Here is a 21,509-nt window from a genome sequence, read left to right on the forward strand (position 1 = left end):
CACTATTGACTTTGAGGGGGGAGTGTTGTTATATATGTGGACTTGTATTTACTCTGTACAGCCACCAGAGGGCTCATCCCCTGGAGTCCCAAGGGATCCCATAATCCCTTGGGAGCATAGGTATTTAAGGAGGAGTGGCACTCTGGAGACCTGCAATAAAAGACAAGGTCACACTTTACTTTGAGCTCACAGTGTTCAGTCTGACTCTTTCTCCATACACAACAGCCATGATGACACCCTAGAGGCCATTGGGAGCGAAAGCCAGGGCACCACACCATATGTTGGTGCTGTGCCCGATGAGGGTGAGGCCCTGTTGGCAGCACCACGTCACTGCTTCCTACACTCGCATGCGCCAGCTCAGATACTTCGAGTATGCAGTCCAGAATATTAGACTTAGCAGAGGGGTCTGCACTGGTTGATGCACCGGGGCCTAGCTGGCTGCAGCATGGTGAAGGGCCAAGGCAACCTCAGGTGCCATCTCTCCGGGGGCAGGGGGTGGGGGCGAGGTCACATGCAAGTTCTGCTGAAGAGGACTCAGATGAGCCCATCGATGTTGGGGTTTATCAAAGAAAGTGGAGGCCAAACATTTCCAGATGTTGGGGGCAATGGCAAGGGTGCTCGAGAGCCTCTCGCAAGTAGTCTCCACATTGTGGACAGCTCTGCGCACATCATGGGGCCCATCATTGCCAGTGTGCAGACAATGGTGTACTCCCAGAGAGATCCTGCGGATCCAGCTGTGATGCCATATCGTTGGCGATGTGGCAGCTGCCATTACAGCACAGGTGCAAGGGAACCAACATCTCAGTGCTGTTTTGGATAGGATGGCCCTGGAAGCTCACTCCAACAGGCCATAGAGCATCTTACTGCTGTCATCCCTGGTGGCATCGAGACTGTGTCTGCTCTCATGCAGTCTCAGCTGGATTCCACGCGAGAGCTGAGTGTTGCCATTGCGGTTGGGTGCACGGGGGAACTTCCGGTGTCGCGCCACACCACCGACCTATGCTCCCTCAGATTGGTGGCGATGGTGATGTGCTGTCTCCGGGGAGTGGCGCAGGCTCCTCGGACCAGGATGAAGATGATGTGCTCTCTCACGATCACAGCACTCCTGACCCCAGCCTGTCACTCCGCCATTGCCTCCAAGGATGGAGTCGCCTGAGCCAAGGCCGGCTGAACGCACCGAGGTGAGTGCTGCCCAATGTGCAGCCGGCCCTTCCAAGCCCAGAGCTGGTTGAGGGCATCCTAGAAGGACATCTGTAGTTTCGACACCTGAAACACAGCAGCTTTCCCAGACCCATGATGCAGCCACAGGGGAGACACTGCGATGTAGTTTGAGAATCAGTTCCTATGGAGTGGAGGGTAGCCAATGTAACCCCACTTTTTAAAAAAGGAGGGAGAGAGAAAACAGGGAATTATAGACCGGTCAGCCTGACATCGGTAGTGGGTAAAATGATGGAATCAATTATTAAGGATGTCATAGCAGTGCAATTGGAAAGAGGTGACATGATAGGTCCAAGTCAGCATGGATTTGTGAAAGGGGAATCATGCTTGACAAATCTTCTGGAATTTTTTGAGGATGTTTCCAGTAGAGTGGATAAGGGAGAACCAGTTGATGTGGTATATTTGGACTTTCAGAAGGCGTTCGACAAGGTCCCACACAAGAGATTAATGTGCAAAGTTAGAGCACATGGGATTGGGGGTAGTGTACTGACATGGATTGAGAACTGGTTGTCAGACAGGAAGCAAAGAGTAGGAGTAAATGGGTACTTTTCAGAATGGCAGGCAGTGACTAGTGGGGTACCGCAAGGTTCTGTGCTGGGGCCCCAGCTGTTCACACTGTACATTAATGATTTAGATGAGGGGATTAAATGTAGTATCTCCAAATTTGCGGATGACACTAAGTTGGGTGGCAGTGTGAGCTGCGAGGAGGATGCTGTGAGGCTGCAGAGCGACTTGGATAGGTTAGTGAGTGGGCAAATGCATGGCAGATGAAGTATAATATGGATAAATGTGAGGTTATCCACTTTGGTGGTAAAAACAGAGAGACAGACTATTATCTGAATGGTGACAGATTAGGAAAAGGGGCGGTGCAAAGAGACCTGGGTGTCATGGTACATCAGTCATTGAAGGTTGGCATGCAGGTGCAGCAGGCGGTTAAGAAAGCAAATGGCATGTTGGCCTTCATAGCAAGGGGATTTGAGTACAGGGGCAGGGAGGTGTTGCTACAGTTGTACAGGGCATTGGTGAGGCCACACCTGGAGTATTGTGTACAGTTTTGGTCTCCTAACCTGAGGAAGGACATTCTTGCTATTGAGGGAGTGCAGCGAAGGTTCACCAGACTGATTCCCGGGATGGCGGGACTGACCTATCAAGAAAGACTGGACCAACTGGGCTTGTATTCACTGGATTTCAGAAGAATGAGAGGGGACCTCATAGAAACATTTAAAATTCTGATGGGGTTAGACAGGTTAGATGCAGGAAGAATGTTCCCAATGTTGGGGAAGTCCAGAACCAGAGGTCACAGTCTAAGGATAAGGGGTAAGCCGACCGAGATGCGGAGGAACTTCTTCACCCAGAGAGTGGTGAACCTGTGGAATTCTCTACCACAGAAAGTTGTTGAGGCCAATTCACTAAATATATTCAAAAAGGAATTAGATGAGGTCCTTACTACTCGGGGGATCAAGGGGTATGGCGAGAAAGCAGGAATGGGGTACTGAAGTTGAATGTTCAGCCATGAACTCATTGAATGGCAGTGCAGGCTAGAAGGGCCGAATGGCCTACTCCTGCACCTATTTTCTATGTTTCTATGTTTCTATGTAAGAGGGGTTATAAGGACATGCACAAGGGTGATAAATGATTATGTGAATGTTTTTTCCACCTTTATTTCTTGTGTAATAAATCTTTATTTTGTGTTCCCTAATCTGTGCAGGTCTGTCATTTCTACTATGAGCAATGATGTGTGAAAGGGCTCATTGGGATGGCCATGGAGATGCAAAGATAAAGGCTGAAGTGGGCATTAACTCATCGGAAACGAGCAGAGATGAGATGGTTCTGCACTTCCCTTGCAGGGTTTGTATGGCGACGCCACCCCCTGCATGGCTGGTGACCCACATCCTGGTCCTCCTCAGACACCTCCTCCTGCTCCTCGTGCGCATCGTGCTCCTGCGCCTCCTCCTCCTGCTGGTCCTCCTTCCCAGGTGGTACTGGTGGCTCGTCCTTCAATGGTTGTGCCCTCATGATTGCCAGGTTGTGAAGCATAAGAACATAAGAAATAGGAACAGGAGTAGGCCATAAGGCTTCTCAAGCCTGCTCCGCCATTAATATGATCATGACTGATCCGATCATAGACTCAGGTCCACTTCCCTGCCCACTCCCCATAACCCCTTATTACCTTATCGTTTAAGAAACTGTCTATTTCCGTCTGAAATTTATTCAATGTCTTGGCTTCCACAGTTCTCTGAGGCAGCGAATTCCACAGATTTACAACCCTTTGAGAGAAGAAATTTCTCTTCTTCTCAGTTTTAAATAGGAGGCCCCTTTTTCTAAGATTATGCCCTCTAGTTCTAGTCTTCCCTATCAATGGAAACATCCTCTCTGTATCCACCTTGTCAAGCCCCCTCATAATCTTCTACGTTTCGATAAGATCACCTCTCATTCTTCTGAATTCCAATGAGTAGAGGCCCAACCTACTCAACCTTTCCTCATAAGTTATCCCCTCAGCATGCAGCAGACCACCACGAGTAGGGGGACCCGCTCCGGCGAGGATTGCAACACTCCACCAGAGCGATCCAGGCAACAGAATCTCTGCTTAAGGATCCCGTGCACTGCTCAGTTAAGCACCTAGTGGCTGAATGAGAGTCATTCTAGGCTTACTGTGCGGCAGTCCTGGGGTTGCGAAGGGGAGTCAGAAGCCAAGTGTCTCCAAGGAGCCAGCCGCAATCTTGGTTACAGCCAGCAAACACGCTGATCTGGCTCAGGATGAAAGCGTTGTGACTGCTGCCAGAATGCCGAGCATCAGCTGCCATGCGTTTGCGGTGGTGGTCGCACACCAGCTGCACGTTGAGGGAGTGGAATCCCTTGCGGTTTCTGAAGATCTCAGGATTGTTCTGTGGCGCTCTCAAAGCGACATGGGTGCAGTCTATGGTGTCCTGAACGCTGGGGAAGCCCGCAATCCGCACAAATCCGGTCTGCGCTCCAACTGCTTCTTCCTGCTCATCGGGAAAGAAATGTAGTCGCTCCTTCTCTTCTAGAGATTATCTGTCACTTGACGGATGGAGCGATGTGCGGTGAATTGAGAAATGTTCAAAATGTCTGCTGTAGCAGCTTGGAAAGAGTCAGTGGCATAGAAATTGAGTGCTATTGTCACCCTGGATGCGACGCTCAGAGCTGTCCTCAGCCTTGTCTGAGGCTGGAGGTTTCGCTGCAGGAGATTGCACAGCTCCTTCACGACGTCCTTCCGGAATCGAAGTCTACGGAGACATTGGTCATCCGCCAGATCCATGTACGAAAACTGCTGCCTGTCGACCCTTGCACGATAGGGCCTTCTGCCCCCACTTCTATGGTCAGGTTTCCTATGGCAGCTGCCTCATTGCCTTCTGCATCCTGTTCTTGCTGCTCCTCACCCTCTGCAGCCTGCTGCTGGCAAGCGTCTGCCTCCTGTGCATCCTGCCTTCTTTCGATTTCGCCCACTATCTGGTGCGGGGGGGTGGTCAGTGTACCTGAACCTCCTCCTGACGGCGGTCCTTCCTGGGCCACCTCTCTGGATTCAGGTCTTTCGCCATTTCGATGGCCTTCTGCACGTTGGGCAGCCTTGTCTGCTGCATTACTTGCCCACTACCTCTGGAGCCATTCGAGACAACCTCCACAATGAGGCCTCTGTGTTGTACAGTTTGAGGACCCAAGCCCACGAGCACTCAGTGCCGCTCTGAAAAGGGCAACTGACAAATTTGTGAGAAGTCCGAAAAATTCTTGGCCAAAAAAATGGAGATACACGCAACACGCCTTTAAAGTCCGCTGGCGGTCTTGAGCCAGCACTGTGCACCGACCCCAAAAACTGTCGGGGGCACCGACAGGCGGCCGCAAAACCTTTTGACCTGAGTTTTCCTTCCAGGGCAGAGCCGCTGCGGTGCACGCTCAGCTGACATCGTTAAGGATGTTTCTGCAGGAGCGGGGCGGAAGTGGGAGGAGCGGGGCGGATCCTCATACCGCAGCAAAAAGCCCTGAGGGAAAATCCGCGAACTTCAACACGTTCGCCACAAATTGACGGCCGTTCCGCACCGCCCCGTGGCCACTGCTTTCAGGCGGCCAGAGCCCTTATCAGGAGGGTAATTTTGGCCCCTATAACTCTTCTCTGTTGACTTTTTTTTAGATTAGAAACTCAAGCTGTGAACACATTGGCCCTGAAATTCCAGTTTCCCCAGGTCCGATTTTCGGCACGCAATGCGCAGGCACTGAAAACTGGCTTTTCCGATCTATCAAGTTTCTGGCTTGACAGATCCTCTGCAGATCAGGAGCGAGGACATTCGTAAGTGCAAATTTCCAATATTTACACATACAAATGTCTTCAAAAATCTTGCGCCTGAGAAAGCAGGCGCATAGCCTTCTTTTACAGGCACAAGTGTTTCAAAAAACTCAAAAACATCTAAAAATAAAGTAATTAAAACATATTTTATCATTAAAAACCCTCCCCACAACGGTAAGTTTATTTTAAAAAACTTAAAGAAAATTCAGGAACATATATATTTTTTTAAGATATTAATAATTTAAATGAATGTAGTGTATATTTTCTATTTTTATTACTGTTTTGGGTGTTTGGGGGGGGTTTCTCATTCATAGTAATAGGAGCTTAGGACCCTATGGAACTCTTATTACTATGAATGCGTATATACTTTACCTGATTGGTTGCCCAGAGCCATGTGACTGCAGCTCCAGGCCTGCGCACGTCCCGCCGTGCACACGCTGCGACGCGCAGTCAGCTCAGGCCACAGCATCGGAAAGTCCAACGTGGGCAACAGCTCAAGGTAGGTACGTATTTTTTCTCTAAAATGCCCGCGGGAAGGCCAAAACGGAATTTCAGGGCCAATACTTTCTTAATCTCTTTCAATTTATGAAGAACTTCGTAAAACAAAAATCTTTGACCCCACTATCAACCCGTCTCCACACTCGTCTCCCAGGTTTCGGGTCTGTCAGCGCTGAATAGATCCGACATCAAGCAGCGGGGGAGGCAATATAAATTATTAAGAGCTTGTTAACATGCACTTAAAAACTATTTTAAGCTCACGTTTATATTGTAAAAGTTCACCAACAGCTTCCCTGCTGCTTGGGGATCACGTCATGTAAGGAGGTCGGGTGTTGTGTCATCATGGGATGATTTCTTAACTTGACAGCTGCAAATGGTCTGTAAAAGCTCCATTTCATAGGTGCTCACTTTCCAAGGTTAGAAGTGATGCTTACTGAATTTGGAAGACAGATTGAGCTTTATGCAAATTCTCTATCCAGTGTCACTTCATTAGAACAACAGATCACTTCTGTCATCTTAATCTAACCTGCCATCTCAATCTTAACTGCCATCTATTCCATCAGCATTTGTGCTCTTGAAAAAAAATCCCATCTTAGTCCTCAGAAGCCCACCACAATCAGCCCCAACACCAGCATCACCAGACACACCAGCAGCACCAACAACAACACCAAACTTCTCCACAATCAACTGATGCTGCACAGGACAGAGGGCATCAGCACCTGACCACATTGCTGCCTGGGATGCCAGGGATGGCCTCACCATGGTCAGATTTACTTCACTTGACACTGTACACCCTGGCTGCCACACGATGCGCCAGGTTGGCACCACCCCACACCAACACCATAAAGCATCCAATACCCAAGCCATTCCATTATCACTCATCATTGAGGGGGGCTACTGTTATGTCTCACCGTTCACCGCAACTCACTAAGCTACTTCCATAGGTGCACCTAAATCTGTCCAAGAACGCAAAGTGCTGACAATAAAGATTTTTATGTTTGACGACACATTAACAGAAACTTTGCATGAACATTGACTAAAACACCCTTGTGTGTTGTTAGTTGGTATGATTGAACAAGGATGAGGGTGAGTGTGAGGGGTGGCTAGTGAGATGGGGATGTGATAATGTGGATAGAGAGGGATGAGTGGAGGTCCAAGGTAAGTTATTGTGGGTAAGGATGTACAGGAGTAGGGTCGGGAAGGCAGAGTGATGGGGATGTGATGAGTGGCACAGCAGGATGAGGTTGAGTGTGGCTTTGCAGTAACGTTTTGTAATCTACTGAGATCATTGAAAGGTTTGTGCCACTGCAGCCAGGTCCTTCTGGTGACATCCCTGCTTGTGCCCTTTGTGCAATGTGCAACCAGGCTGTGTTGGTGTCCTGGGGAGGTCTCTTCCGGCCATGGGAAGGGAAGAGAACCTCCCTGCGTGCTGTGACTCCCTCCATAAGCATTTGGAGATAGTCATAGGAGAGCCTTGGTGCAGCCGTGTACCTCTGTGCAGTGCTTGTCAGTGTTTGCAGCACCTCACTGCTGCAGAACACTAACAGCACAACTGTAAAAATGAATGTAAACCTGGTCCCTTTGACGTGTTATCAGATGACGTCATCCGACCTGCCTCCTTTTATTTGGCCGGGAACTTCCCTGGGCGGGCTTAACAAGCCCAACCATCGTAAAATCACTTCAACAGAGTGGGATGGAACAGGCTGCGGGCTGGGACCATGCTACCAACACCGGCTGCATTGAACCCATTTCGGTAGATGAAATCGTGGCCTAACTGTCTGCCTGTAGAAACTGGAGTAAGATAACGTGGCAGAATGCCCTTGGCTTTGCACCTAAAAAACACTCAGTTCTCAGACAAAAAGCAAAGGAAAAAACTGGTCGTCACCCATTACGCCAGGTCTCCAATCTTTTTACATTGTTCAAGGGTTCACTGGGGATCCTTGGAGGCAAGGAGCAGACACATAAATGAGGTAGGAAAAGGAAAGAATGAAGTTAGAGTTATATTTTGCTTTATCACAATTTTGTGACATCCCAATATATTTTATAGTCAATGAATTATGTTTTGAACAGTAGTTACTCTTCTGTTGGAAAAATGGTAGGTAATTTATGCACAGCAAGAACATAAGAACATAAGAACTAAGAGCAGGAGCAGGCCGTCTGGCCCCTCGAGTCTGCTCCGCCATTCAATAAGATCATGGCTGATCTGATCCTGGCCTCAACTCCACTTCCCTGCCTGCTCTCCATAACCCTTGATTCCCTTATCGTTCAAAAATCTGTCCATCTCTACCTTAAATATATTCAATAAACCAGCCTCCACAGCTATTTGGGGTAGAGAATTCCAAAGATTCATGACCCTCTGGAGAAGAAATTCCTCCTCATCTCCGTTTTAAGTGGGCAACCCCTTATTCTAAAACTATGCCCCCTAGTTCTAGATTTCCCCACGAGAGGAAATATCGTCTCTGCGTCTACCCAGTCAAGCCCCCTCACAAATTGCTTTCCCACCTATCTTTGTATCATCAGCAAATTTGGCTACATTACACTCATCCAAGTCAGTAATATAGATTGTAAATAGTTGAGAGCCCAGCATCGATCCCTGTGGCACCCCACTAGTTACAGTTTGCCAACCTGAAAATTACCCATTTATCCAGACTCTCTGTTTTCTGTTAGTTAGCCAATCCTCTCTCCATCACCAGCAAGGAACAACAAAGAAAAATATGGTAGATGGCCAGCCAATTATTGTATTTTTGGTGTTTGTTAAGGGATAAATGTTGACAAGTGCACCTCCTCTGCTCGTCTTCAAATAGTGTCAAGAGATCTTTTATAACCATCTGAACAGGCAGGCCTCAGTTTAACATCTCATCCAAAAGATGGAACCTTTAATAATGTAGCACACTCTCAGTATTGCACTAAAGTTTCAGCCTAGATTATGTGCTCCAATTTCTGGCGTGGGGCTTGAATCCATGACCTTCTGACTCAGAGGCAAGGGAGCTACCACTGAGGCAAATTATCACTGCTTGGCCTCCTGATTCATTTCCCTCCTTGAATGCCAGGCTGGTGTTCATTTAGAGAGGCTGGAGACCTCCTGCCCACTGTTTTTTTAAATCAACCAGGAGGCTTTGAATTCAGCCTGCAGCAACAGCTGAATTTGCAATCCTTGTCCTGTGCCTGGGCTCTTGGACCTAACTAATGGCTTTAACCTGCAAGCATTGATGGGTTGGGTTAGGTCAGATGGAGTGAACTTTGGGTACTGTCCGCCTGATTAGCACCCAGGTGGGAGTTGGTGGGGTGGAGGTGGAGGGAGTGGGGTGGGGGGGGCGAGGATCAGGGCAAGGAAAATCATGGTTAGTGTGTATTACTGATCAGAGTCAAGATGATTCATTAGATAACAGCCCAATCATAAAACTGCCATGTTATTGCTTTTAAACAATACCCAAAGCCACCTATCTATTGTTGTTTAGCTTCACTTGCTGCTTAATGTAGAACTGATATTTTGTCTGAACACTGAAATCAGGTGAAGGAATGAACCCCTTTGGTTGGATTACAGCTCCTCTGCTTTGGGGAAAATTGCGAGTGTTTAAAGCAGTGAAGATAGATTAATGTAAGAAATACATTGGTAAGTCTTGTATAGGGAAGCACAGTTCACATTATTTGCATTTGTCAACTAAGAATAAGAAAGTCTGGGATAATAAGAAGTTTGAATTCAAGAAACTATTGTTCACATCAATATATACATTGAAATTAACTAAAGTTATGTCTGAAAGAAAATATATATTATTATACACTAACTTCATTCAAATAAGATATACCATAGCTATTTACATCTGCATCAGGAAGATATGAGTCATACGAACACAAAGGAAGCATGCATTCATTACACTACAAGATTGATTTAATTTCTCGAAGATGCAGATATGTAAAACTGACTGAACTTTCCTTGCATCAATACGCCTGAAAAGAAGTTTTTGAGATAATGAAGGCTTCCTTGCGATCCTCTTCATTTTTTAACCTGGGACTAACTTGCCATTCACTGAACATAAACAAATGTGAGAGGAATGTATAATTATATAACTCCAGGCAGTACCCTTCCGAGATCAAGACATATTTCAGAATTGCTGTCATTGCACCTAATAGTTTTCATTTGATTTGAATATATTTTGGATAATGTGCACCACCTTTGTTATTTAGCTTCCATTGATCCTAGTTGTGCTTTACTGTGCAGTAGTGTCTGTGAATGTAGATCTGTCACATACTATGGGAATGTCACTTGTTACTTCACATCAGAGATTCTATAGTATACTCAAAGGATGAGCTGAACATCCCGGGAGTAATTTTGACTTTGGGTGATAGGGATAATGGTTTCCTACATTTATATCAGTGACTATACTTCAGAAGTACTTCATTGGCTATAAAATGCTATGGAACATCCTGAGGTCATGAAAGGTGTTATATAAATGCAAGTCTTTCTTTTTTTTTAATAAGTGTAAAATGTGCAATATCGATTCAGCCATTCTTTTTACATCTTTCCCAATTTTCATTTCTATTGAAGTTAATGGAAATGAAAGTCGTGAGAGAGGCTGAATAGATATTGCTTGTTTTACGCTATAACACAAAGTCAAATTTGCAGAGCTTGGCGAGGGATGATTAATTAATAAATAACTAAATAATTCCACATTTTAGTCAAATAGGGCTGCTTTTTTGCTGCAGCCATCAGGTGAGCTAATTAAGTTAATGTGATTGTTAGGAAAGAACAAGGTGATGATTCAACATAATCAGACAAATTACAAAATAATTTAGATTTTAAATACAGACAGGTAAACAAGACATTTGTGTCCATAGTTCAGAAGGAGGCCATTTGGCCCATCGTGTGTGTACTGCCCTTTGAAGAACTATCCAATTAGTCCGACTCCCCTGCTCTTTCCCCATAGCCATGCAAATTTCTCATTTTCAACTATTTATCCAATTCCCCTTTGAAAGCTAATATTGAATTTGTTTCCACCACCATGTCAGGCAGTGAATTTCAGATCATAACAACTCGCTGAGTAAAAAAAAATTCCCCTCATCTCTCCTCTGTTTTTTTTGCCAATTATTTTAAATCTGTGTCCTCTGGTTACCGACCTTCCGGCCATTGGAAACAGTTTCTCTCTATCTACACGATAAAACCCCTCATAATTTTGAATTAATCTTCCTGCTGCTTTTACAGACCATTATTTTTCTTATAAATAAATGTAACCAGTTCAAAAAAGTAACCACTTACTGTGCTAATCGATTGCTCTGATAATTATGTATTAATGTTTAAACTGATTGCAGGAATTCCTCCATTTACCTAGAGTCCTTGGTTGCCCACAAACATGCACTGGCTGCAGCTAAGAGGGTGGGATGAGTGATCTGTCTTCAGGCCTCTGAAGATACTCAAGAGGAACGAGAGAAAACATTCTCTCCAATTTCCTCTCTCACATGGTGAATTCCTTAGCCTCTGGTTGATACCTTCCCCAACCATCTGTATGTCTGAGATCAGGAATTAATCAGAAAGCGTTGGCGGGGGGATCAAGTTAGCAACCCACCATTCTATACACCACATTTTGGGATGCCATTGTACTACATTCATGCGCAGATCTAGTGACTAAACAAGTTTATACTCAGCAATACATTATTAACTGCGTTATTATTCAGATAAATATCCAAACAGAACTAATTTCATCTAAAAAAAAATCCTTCTCCAATCACATTTCCACTTGCAACATTGGCAGTCTTTAGACCACTCAGTTTTTGCTTTTAACACTTTCCAAGGGTTGAATGTAGAAGAATAAAACATAAATAATGCAATAGAATCAACCATTATGAGACAATAAAACAAGTCAATTATGATACTTCAGTATGTGTATTGCTTGACCCAACATCCATTGTTGACAACAAAAAAGTATTCTGAGCTATTCTGTACGTGCAAACTATTTACTTGTTGTATAAATTACATTTACTGTAGATAAGTGACTACATAACAAGTAAGATCTGCTAATACCCTTGAATTTTGAGCACATTATGGGCTAGATTTTATACTTTTGTGCAGATCGCACAAAAATGGGCGTTATTTCCGGCGTGGGTGGTAAAAATGGGTTTTCAGATCGTCGGCTTCTCGCCCATTCTCAAAGTACCTAGGGCTAGATTTTCCACGTTTTTTGCATGCTTAACGCCCACTTAACGTCCATTTTTGAAATTGGGCGTTACCGCGAGCGATATGAAATAGGCGGTAGCATCAAATCTCGCTGACCTTCTGCGTAAAGTGTCGCCGTCCTTAGCAACGGCATGGCAACGCTCGATTCCCGAGATTCAGGAGGTCAAGGGTCATCACGACATGCGCAGTAAAGGAGACAGAGAGAGGAACTGAAGGCGTGTCTGGCTGTGGTGTGGCTGCTTTGGGAGGAAGGAGGGAGAGTTTAGAGCTTTAGAGCAAATAGGGAAACAAAAATTAGCTGTTACCAGCCACATATTTGCCCGAATTTGGCCTATAATGGAGGGAGAGGAGGAGGGGTCACAGCACGCTGTGGAGACTGACGCTAGTGAGAGCAGTGAGCTGGAAGAGGAGCACATTAGAGGGCGTAAAAGAACAAGGAGGTTCTTGGACGAGGCAAATGCCTCCCTTCTGCAGGAGGTTGAATTACGATGGGGTGATTTGACACAGGGAGGGCGTGGGAAGCCCACCCCAAAGGCCTATCAGAAGATATGGACCGAGATAGCAGAGGTGGTCTCGTGGGTGACCAACGAGGTGCGTGAGGGCGACCAATGCCACAAACGATGGAACGATCTTGTGGGATAGGCAAGAGTAAGTATTACATTTATTTACATGTACTTATGTATTTATATAAGTTGATTTGTAACAGTCATGAGTGACTATCAGCAGATGTGAGATCTTTCACTTTTACTCGGAATGTTGTACTCAAAGCCTGCGGTCACGGTGTACGTCTTTAGGTAAAGAATGATAATTATCATAATAATCATGATTACATCTGTCGGTTATGTGTTGTATCAGTCTCTGTAACAGTACCTAGCAATGATATCACGCAATGATCTCATGCCATGTCGTCCTGTCACCTTTTACAGAAGAAGCTATCGACGATGAGGTCCATGCAGAGGCAAACGGGTGGGGGGCCACCAGTCCCCGGCGACATCACAGAGATGGAGGAGATTGTGCTCACACTCGTGGGGAAACACACCCGGACAGCCATGGAAGCATCTGCAGACCCTGAAGTGCAGTGACTTGAGTAAAGTTGACACTATTGCATGATGTAAAGTCAATAGATGCTCACTCATATCCGAACAATCATATATGATAGATGATTTCTAAAATTGTCCTAGAAATAATGCAGGCCTAATGAAAATCATTGGAATGCAAATGTGTTGATGGTCATGAAATGTGATGTCGGTGATGATTTTGATAGCGGTGGTGCTTTTGGCATGCATATGCTGTGTGTAGCGCTGGACTCACCTTGTGACCCTAGCACCCCTTTCTCCTCTAATAACCTCATTTGTATTTTGCAGCTCAGCCAGCAGCGCGTCCTAAGGCAAGACCACAGAGGCCAGCAGGTGGGGGCGCGTGGCCCGACTTTCCAGACGATCCAACATCTGGTGCTGATTAGCTCCGATTCTCGCCCGTCACTCAGGTGGGTCTGTTCTCCACGGATGAGAGCGCGGACTTCAAGGAACCTGCATCACCACGCTCCAGAAGCCATTCCACCCCAAGGTCATCTAGTGGTCCTCCGGTCATTCCTGCCTCCACTCTGGAGGTGCCGGCCCCAGGCACCTCACCACAGGGCACCCCATTTGTCCCCAGGATGGCGCCGACCCCGTGGAGGTCTCGTGAACGCGGCAGGTCTGTTCCCCGAGCGCCACATAACAGCGCAGGGATGGTACAGTTATGCAGCAGGACTGTAGACATTGGTGACAACTTATCAAAGCATTGGGGGGCATATCCCGACAGCTGGCCACCATGACCGAATATATTCTGCAGATGGCGGAGGCCCTGGATGCGATAGCCAGGCCCTGCTGGCATAGGCCTCCCAGTGGTCCCAGAGCGTGGCACTCCACCCCTAGGTTCCACACCACCACTGCAAACGACAGATGAGAGCAAGGACCACTTGGAGGCCCCTCGGCACCCCCCGCTCCAGTACCCGTGCAATGACTGCATCTGCCTTCATCCCCCCCAATGAGGCACCGCCTGAGGAGCTCCTCGGCCGGGCGCAATGGAGCGAGGAGGGGAAGGGGTAGGGGTGGGGAGGGGAAGGGGTAGAGGTGGGGAGAAGAATGGGAGGGAAGAGGAAAGTGAGGTGCATGTCCGTAAGTGATGGCTGTGTTATATCTCCATCTGGGTGTATGCAATTTGTTGTAATATATAGGGGCTGGGGACCACCCTCCTGCTTTGCCTTTGTATTCTGTGTTGCTGGACATGTTGAACATTTGATTGATATCAATGGTGGGAAAAGTGGGGTGTGAGTGGGGGTTGGGTGTTATTGCCTGTGATATTTATGATTTGAGACCAATGTTGGTGTAACATTTTTGTAGTTGAACATAACCTTGTTACGCATGGTCTCAGATAGCTGGACCGTTACACACAGTGTGTCAGCATTGTTACTCACATCAACGCTCTTTCAGGCAAATCGTTCAGATATCAGCTCCTCATGTAAGAGTCATGCAGCTATGCAGCCACCACAGTCCCTTTCCTGCAGTCTGGAGGGGCTCATGGGCATGGTTGCATAGCCAGCCTGATTGTCTGACCCAAGGTCCTCGTCCTCTTCCTCTCTCTCCTGAGGTGGAGCATCAGTCCCATCTGGCAATTTTTGGCCCCTCCTGATAGCCAGGTTGTGCAGCATGGAACACACGACCAAAATTTAGCTACTTGCTCAGGGTTAACTTGTAGGTCCCCTCCATAGTGGTCCAGACATCTGAAGCGCTGCTAAAGCACAGTTATTGCTTTCTGGACCACATTGAGTATGTCTCTGTGGTTCTAGTTGTATCGCTTCTCGGACTCGGTGTGGATGTAATGCAGTGGTGTCATCAGCCAGGTGGCTAGGCCATATTGTTTATCACCAAGCAGCCAGCATTGTCCTCGTGGCTGATTCTTAAACATGTCAGATACAACGCTCTCAGGAGCCTCATCGAAGCTGCCCGGACATTTGGCATTCTCTGCCATTATGATCTGGTTGTGATCAACAACTAGTTGGACCTTCAGGGAGTGAAATCGTTTTCTGTTACGAAAAAGCTCTGGGTCCTGAGAAGATGGCCGCATGGCGATGTGAGTGCACTGTATTGCTCCCTGCACCCTGGGGAACTTAGCAATGCAGTAGAATGCTTCCGCACTGTCAGTCTGAGCCTCCGTGGTCATGGGGAAGCTGATAAAGTCCATCCTTCGCGCGTACAGGACCTCTGTGACCTGTCTAATGCAACGATGGGTGGCATGGTGAGACAGAAGGCAAATCTCAACCCCGGAGGCCCGAAAGGAACCAGACGCATAGAAAGACAGTGCTGTGGTGACCTTGACCTCGACGACACTGATGTTCTGATGGCAGCTTCATATGTGGCCTGATGAGCTCACATATTTCATTGATCACCACCTTGTGGAAGCGCAGTCTCCGAAGGCAGGTGTCGTCGGAGACATCGAGGTAAGACCTCTTTTCCCTGTACGTGTGGGGTGTGTATGGTCTGGTCCTCCTCCTCATTCTTGCACATCTTAAATTGGGCACATAATGATGTGCATCACACATTGAGCCATCTGCACTCTGCAGCATCTGCATATTAATTGATGCAAGCTGAGAAATGGCTGGCCCCATTGCAATCAAAGGATAATAGTGATTGATCAAAAGCAATAATTTCCTCACTAAAATACACTGGGAGTAAACCCCCAATAGTCCAGAGTCTGAAACTATATCTGTTGAGATGGTCACTTCACCTGAGAAGAACTCCAGAGTCAATCCAAACTCCCCCGAAGTTGAAGCAGCCTTTTGAATGAAGCGAACTGCGATTTTAAAAATGGCAGCCACACCACTGGTTTTAGTTCAGAACAGTTCCACTTTTTCTCAGCGGTTTTTTGGGCGAGCGATATTGTGGCCGATATGTGTGCGAGGTGATGAAAGTGACGGTGGGCGATCTCCTGGGCGTTAGTTTCGGCAAGTATGCTCTTTACGACAAAGAAAAATGGGAGGGCGGTATTATTATAATTCAGTGCAGAAAGTAACGCTGGGCGATATTATGGGTGTTGATTTCGCCCATTCTGATGGTTCTGCCCAAAAAAAGTGGGCGGACGGTATTATTTTTTCCCAGCGTTACGCACATTGGGAAAGTAACGTTCGGCGATAAGTTTCCGAAAAATGCCCATCAGTTTCCATTTTGTGGCTAAATGGGCGATATGTCAGCGATAAAATGGACATTAAGTGGGCGCTAAGCATGCAAAAAAACGTGGAAAATCTAGCCCCATGTCTTAATTAGTCATCATGGGGTTTTAAGGGTATGTTTCTAGTTCTTCATTAGTGATAATAGATTTGAAGTTGTATTATTTAGCACATTAATCTGAGGGTTTTATGGTGTACTGTTTGTAAAGGAATGGAAGAGGATGGAGCCAATATATTTTGATCATATTCGGATTAATATGCTGTGTTTTGAGAGAGAAGGGAAAGAGGAATATGCTGAATAGACTGTTAACAAAGGATGAGATCCATTTAAAAGGATCGGCTTTAATCGGCTTATAGGCCTTTCCCCTATTCCTGAAGTTTCTAATGATCTAACATACGTTTTGAATATTATATTGCTTCAGTGGTTGAATGCAGCTACAACTCTGAATATATTTGTGACTCCTATATCAATAATTTTTCAGTCTGTAGGTGCTGTTTAGTTGTGTAATTAATAAGAACATAAGAACATAAGAATTAGGAGCAGGAATAGGGCATTCAGCCCCTCGAGTCTGCTCCGCCATTCAATAAGATCATGGCTGATCTTCTACCTCAACTCCACTAACCTGCACTATTCCCATAACCCTTGATTCCCTTAATATCCAAAAATCTATAATATCTAATAACCAATCTCATTCAATAAGACAAGAAACTATTATTGGATGAAATAATCTTTTTTCGTTCATCACTAAGTTAAAATTTGCCATCCTGCAGCACATTAAACTCATTGGCCCAGAAATTGCGGTCAGAGACTGCCCGCGGGTGGATGCCTCCGACCTGAAAAATTTCTACAAATTTAGCTGGTGGTCCCGGAGGAGCGTGGGATTCCATTGGGGAGGCCATCTCCTCCTGCGCGGCGAAGCGCGCTCCCGTCTTGCAGGTTCCCACGCAGAAGGTGCATTGTCGCAATAAATTCAACGACCTTACAATGGTGAGTAACCTTTCCATTCACCTTCCAATGCCTTCATGTGTACCTCACTGTCTTACACAATGTAAAGACTTTGCAGTGCCTACCCCTCCTTGCTGAGGCCAGCCCGAGACCTCTCCATCGTCCCGTCAGGCATGCCATGCCCATCCAAGCCTCTCTCACCTTCCACCTCCTTATTCAGCCTGAACCCACCGAGCAGCACATTTCAACTCTTCATATGCCGTCACAGACCTGAGCCTCATATTTACTGGTAGTTGCCTGTGCCCCAGACTCAGCGTTCACACATCACTGTGCGATGCCACGCAGCGTGAAATGCTGATATGCTCACTTCCTCATATTACTCGCGAGTACCCTACTGCAGACACATGTGGCACAGCAGCACCTACACAGCCACTAACAACTTTTTGTTTTTGTCATTGCAGGTCAAACTCGCGCACAATATGCGTGAGCTGCATCATCAGGGAGTGGGCCAGCCCTACCTCCAGGACCTGACCGACGAGGAGGAGGAGTATTCGCCCTCATGGGCACTGCAGTTGAGGTGGTGGAGGGCAGGGAGGCAGAGACTCGCTCGGCAGTGACGGTATGTGAATGAGATGGCCGTTTTGTGTGAGTCCCCTTAGCATTGAGGCCACATGCCTTGCGTTGCAACCAAAATAACGATGCCCCCCTACTTCTTGCCTTCCTGCCCCCTCCCCAGCTGATAACCACAGTTCTGTTGCTTTGTGCTTACAGATGATGAGCCAGAAGAGCGGCAGCCTGCCCATGAGAGGACATCTGCAGATGACCGGGAAGCTGATGAGGAGGAGGTGGAGAGCAGTGTGTCAGGACATGACAAGATGTCCATATTGGGAGCAAGTGGGGAGAGCACCTCGGTAGAAGAGGCTGTCCTCCCGGCGTTAGCTGAACCTGAGTTTCCTGGCCTCAGTGGCCTGCAGCAACACCCAGTGCGAGAGGAAGTTCGGGGGCCAGCTTTCCAGAGGGTAAGTTGGCCCATGAGTCCTGCTCATAGACAGGCAGTTGAGAACCTGGGCTTGGAGGTTATGTCCAAGGAGTCAATGGAGATGCACCATGAGCTAATTGGCGAGGATCACGTCGAGCATGGATGCACTTGCTTTGAGTGTGGTGAGGCCGCCTCAACCTTTGCATTTGCATCTCAGGAGCCCATCGTGCCCATCCTTGGTAGATTCCAAATGATGATGGACGCCAGAAGTGACCATGGGGTCCCAGACATGATGGCGCGGGCCATGGCTGACATGGCAGTAGGCATTGAATGGCAGGCTGAGACCACGCAACACTTGCATTCTGCCATTTCATCAATGGGGGCATCAATGTGTTGAGTGCTCTGATGCAGAGACAAATTGATGCCACGCAAGCACTGACTGCTGCCATCGTGTCTGGGTCCCTATCAGTCCAATGGGAAGGTAACGGTCCTTAAGTAGGCCAGCAATCTGCACTCCAACAGATTGCTCCGGATGCTGAGACTCTGCCCCGGGTGAGTGGCAGCCAGTCGGATGAGTTAGAACCTGATGCCCTCTCTATGGAGGACATCATTCAGTCTCCTACCATTGCCATTCTGCCTTTACTCCTGCCGTGGTCTGTACCCCAGCCATCCAAGACTGGTTCCGCCCATTCTCTGGCAGTGCTGTCAGCAGCCGGGCCTTCCAGGCCCAGAGCTGATCCAGGGCATCGTGCTAGGCCATCTGTCCAGTCTCCCTCAGACACACAGAAGCCCTCAAGCGGCCTTGCTGCAGGCACTGAGGACCCATTGAGAAGGAGCAGTAGGTGAGAGAGGGAGAAGAGGGGTGGGAAATGCCAGCAGAAGACGCACTGAATAAATGTGTCCCCATTATACATGTTGGGACGTTTCACCATCTGTTGTGTTTTTTGATTGGGTTGTTTTATTGGTGGGTGTGGGGTTTTTGGAGTTGTTTGAGGCATATTTGCCAAATAAAATGTTAGTTGAACCGTTGCCTTCAGTGTCTGTTGTGTGACTGTTCAGTTTTGACGAACTTGTGGCATTATCCTGGCACAATGCGCGGTCATTATTAGCTGCAACCCTCAGCTACCTCCATTTGAGCGAAGCGCTCCCTTATGAGCCGTCGCTGAAGAGTCATGGCACGCCAATATTGGCAGGCTTCCTCCTCCATGGCTGCTGATAGTCCTCGTCGTTTACTGGAGATTCGGGGCATTGCCAGGCTCCTGGTCCTCCGCCTCCTCTTTGCCCTCCTCCTCTTGAGGTGGTCGTGTGATCCACACTGGCAAGGTCTGGGCCCTCATGATGACCAAGTTGTGCAGCATGCAGCACACCACAATGAATAGTGAGACCTGTTCAAGGGAGTATTGAAGGCTGCCTCCACAGTGGTCCAGGCATCAGAATCGCTGCTTCAGCAGCCCTATTGTCTGCTCTATGATGTTGTGGTGGCGGCGTGGCTCTCATTGTAGCGTTCCTGTGGCTCTGTGGTGGGGTTACAGAGGGGGGTCATTAGCCAGATCGCCAGGCCATATCCCTTGTCCCCGAGCAGCCAGTCTCAGCTTTGCTGTGGTGGCTGAAACAGTCGCGGAACTGTGCTCTCGCACAGGATAAAGGCGTCATGTGCGTTTCCAGAATAGCGAGCATTGACTGCAAGGACGCGCTGCGTGTGGTGGCACACCAGTTGCACATTTAGGGAGTGGTATCCCTTTCTGTTTCTGAAGACGTCTGCATTCTGGAATGGTGCTCGCAAGGCCACGTGCGTGCAGTCAATTGCTCCTTGCACCCTCGTGAAGCCTGCTATCCTGGAAAAGAACATAAGAAATAAGAGCAGGCCATTTTGCACCTCGACCCTGCTCCGCCATTCAATAAGATCATGTCTGATCTGATATTGGCCTCAACAACACTTCCCTGTCTATTCCCCATAACCCTTGACTTCCTTTTCATTCAAAACCCACATACGCGCTCATCCTGTTTCTCCCTGGTCATCGGGAAGGTAATGAAGTCCATTCTGCGTGTGTAGAGAGCCTGTGTGACATCGCGGATGGAGTAATGTGCTGCGATTTGTGAGACTGATGCAGCCTGGAAGGAACTGGAGGCATAGAAGGTGAGTGCCACCGTGACCTTCACTGTGACGGACAGCGCAGTCCTGGTGCCTATGTGAGGCTGCAGGCCTTCTTGCAGGAGATGGCATATCTCTGTGACTACCTCATTTCGGAAGTGCATCGTTCTGACACACTGCTCCTTGGACAGGTCCAGGTATGAACGTTATCACTGGTAATGCTGTGGAGCGGGGTGGGTAAAGCCTCCTGCACAGACGTCAAGGGGCTCTCCTCCTTCGGCTGCCAACATGGCCAACAGCAATTCACAAATAAGTTTCTCTCAAGCTGAACTGGTATGTCTGTCTGCCACTGCAAACTCGGAGGCTCATGCACCGTGCTGTGTGTAACCGTTGCACTGAATGTCACCTCTGATGGAAGTGCTTCCTTATCCCTTCAAGTAGCCACCAATTAACGACTCTGCAAGCCTGTACCGACCGTTTTTCCAGACATTGTTCTTGGTGGTCGCTAAATGAGGCGGTCGCACCTAATTTACTGACCAGGATGCAAGCATGGGTGTTGCACCAGGAATACGTCATGATCGGAGTGATTGTCAGAAGCCAGGAGCAACTGGATTGCACCCATGGTGAGCCTCAAATAAATTTTCGGTCAGTGCGCTAAAAGCTGCACTCCTGGTCGGTAACCTCCAATGCTCCAATTAACGCCCCCTCTGGCCGCTAACTGAGGTGTTGGGCAACCGGAAATCCAGCCCAGTGAATTTATTGGGTGCAAATCCTTTATAAAAACTGAAAAATATAAGATAGCTATATTAATAGGATCATAAAATGTGAGGGAAGATATATATAACAAACAGACAAACCAACACAGAGAGGAAGTATAATAGATCATCCTGGTCAAGTAAAAGCAGCATAAAATACATTAAAGAAACAGAAGACATGTGAATAGATGAGAAAGTTAGAGGCCTAATAAAAATGAATGTAAAGAGATGCAAGGAAAATCTGAAAATGCTCGAAATAATCAGCAGCTCAGGCAGCAGCTGTGGAGAGAGAAACAGTTAACGTTTCAGGTCGATGACCTTTCGTCAGAAAAGCTGGAGGTCAGG

The sequence above is a fragment of the Pristiophorus japonicus genome, chromosome 4 (genome assembly GCF_044704955.1).
Source record: "Pristiophorus japonicus isolate sPriJap1 chromosome 4, sPriJap1.hap1, whole genome shotgun sequence".
NCBI lineage: Eukaryota > Metazoa > Chordata > Chondrichthyes > Pristiophoridae > Pristiophorus > Pristiophorus japonicus.